Below are 2,827 nucleotides of genomic sequence, written 5' to 3' on the forward strand. Positions count from 1 at the left end.
TCATACAATGGAATTCTATTCAAAAGTAAGAAAGAGTGAATAACTAACAATATGGATAAACCTCAAAAATAGTATGAGTGAAAGAAGCTGTGTTCAAGAGAATGCATACTGTATGATCCTATTTATATTAATTTCCAAAGCAAGAAAAACTGATCTATGGAAATGGAAATCAGAAAACTGAATGCTATAGTATTAGGAGAAGACTGCAAGCGGGCAGGAGGAGCTTTCTGAGATGATAGAAATTGTCTTCATCTTTACAAAGGCAGCAGTTACACAAGTACATACATTTTCAAAACCCATCCACCCCTTAAGATGTATACATTTCACTGTATATAAATTTTATCTGCACAAAGTTACTCTAACCAACACTGCCATCTTCCAGAGATACCCCTCTACACCCCCATCTGTGTCCAAACCAACAAGTCCATCCAGAAACTGCAGAAAGCCTTTGACAGTACAGACTTTCATGGTGACCTTACCCCTCTAAAGTGTTAAATGGGTTTTGGCTTTATCTTGCCAAGAGGGCAGGGATTGTACTTCATGCACAAATGACGATCATAACAACACACAGGGCACAAGTTCATCCCCTGAGCAAGGCACCATGCTGACTGTGGTAAGGAAATGCTCGGGTGAATGAGACTCAGTTTCAGCCCTCCAGGAACACCCTCCAATGAATGAGATAGGCAGGCGTCCAAGTCATCCCGACCTGAGGGAAACCAGGAGAAAAGAAGTGTCCCATAAAAAGTGGGGATGGAAAATCTACTCCAGCTTGGGAGATCTGGAAGTTTCTGCTGAGAAGTTTGGATTCACTTAAATTCTTAAAGGAGAAGTAATATTTTCCATTTATTGAGTGCTTATATGTGAGGCATGGTGCTAAGTACTTACATACAGCATGTCATTTGATCCTGATAAAAACCCCATGAGCTCTGCCCTGTTACTTCCCATCTTATTAATGATAAACTTGGTCTTGGACACTATGCAACAAGGCTAGTAAGTGTCCAGTGTGTGGATTCAAGCCCAGAGACACCTGAGTCTGGGACCTGAGCTCTTAGTCACCACACTACTCTGTATGTTAATAGGGACAAAGGGAAGGGGCTAGGGCATGTCACACAAGACAACATGAAACAAACCACAGAATAGAGTGCCTGGAGTGGTAACGTGAGATCATTTATCAGAAAATTGGCCATAAAGGACTATAAAGACCAGGTTCAAACTTCCTTCTCTTCCATGCCATGAGTATATTCTGACTGAAAGCTCTTCTCTGGTAGGTTTTGTAAATAATAAGTCAAGGGATCATGTTCTAACAAATCCTTAATAACAATAGTCAGGGAATTTAAAATAATGCTATTATTCTGTTGTCTGTGGAAGACACACACACACACTCACTCTCTCCTCTTCATAACTTTATGACTGGTTACATCTGTACAAATTAGCCTCATGAGAGGCCTCTGCTCTGATGAACTCCTTGTGGTTGGTCCATATCACAGAGTTTTGTGGTCAAAAAACCTAGCATTCATGTCATCTATAGCCATCAAGATATATTAGAGAAAGGAGAGAAACAACATTGGAAAACACAAAAGTCACCCACACATGAGCAGAGTGTCCCCAGGCTCATTTTCTCTGACCCTCAGGCCCACTGAATTCACCCCACTACCAAGAGATAGGAAAGCTTTCCCAAAAGGGATTTCCCATTCACTGGAGATAATACCACAGTGGTCAAACATTACCATAGTTTTATTTCCCCTTTCCATAGTTTACATTGAGTTCAACTAGGAAAAAGAGACTGATAAGTTATTCTCAAATTTAATCAAAAAGAAAATAATGCATTGATCAAAACTATCATAAGTAATTAATGCCTAAGATTAACCACCTGCACATCACATACAATGCTAAAGTTGAAGGGTATGCATTATTGCATGCTTTAGACCAATCTTATCACCCTCTCTATTTCGACATCAATTTGCAAAAATAATTATACTTTTTTTGAATTCAAAGCTTTGGGTATTATTGTCGACTGAAGCCCTTGAAATGTGCTCTGATTACAGTGCCAGTGTGATATACGTTAGCCTGGAGCTCAAGTATTATACAATAACCTTAAATCAGAGAGAATTGTAAGAGGCTAATAATGAAGATGAAGTAATGCTGAAAGTACTAGCCTTTTATTTTGAACTCACGAAATGCATTAGAAAATATGTTTTAAGAATAGGTCACAGAGAACACAAATGCAAGGTAGAAAAAGGAAAAAGGGGAAAAACTTAACTGGGCCAGGGAAGGAGCAATGGAGAGAGAGGGAAAGGTTGTACTTTAAAAGGATATGCACAACTTAGAGAACAGAAAGTGAAGACTCCAGAACAAAAGCACCATCCACATAGAAGTAGTGGTAATGGTTTCCAGAATAACCCAGAAGATTCTACCTGCAGTCTCTAAGAAGCAGAAGTGAATTTGAGGGCACATTTACATGAAATCCTCCACACTGTATTCCTATACCATGTTCTAGGACAGCAGCTCATCTTTTCTCCCAACTCTTTATTTCCAGCCACCCACAATAACCTATCTGAAGCTTAGGATACAACATTTTTAAGTGCAGTAGTACAGAAAATAAATGAACTTTGAAATCATTTAGAAGGGAAATAGCAAAGCATACGTTAAGGCATAGGGAAATAATAGTCTTTCAATTTTATGTCTTCTGATGCTAAAGGTGAACTGCCACTTTGATTCTGGGTTCTGGCTTCTGGAACAAGGAAAACACAGTTGGTTACATCAGTGGTTCTCAAAATATTCAGTCTCAGAGTCTTTAAACTTATTGAAGGGCTCAAAGAGCTTTTTC

This window comes from Manis pentadactyla, chromosome 3, assembly GCF_030020395.1.
Source record: "Manis pentadactyla isolate mManPen7 chromosome 3, mManPen7.hap1, whole genome shotgun sequence".
In the NCBI taxonomy this organism is placed as follows: Eukaryota; Metazoa; Chordata; class Mammalia; order Pholidota; family Manidae; genus Manis; species Manis pentadactyla.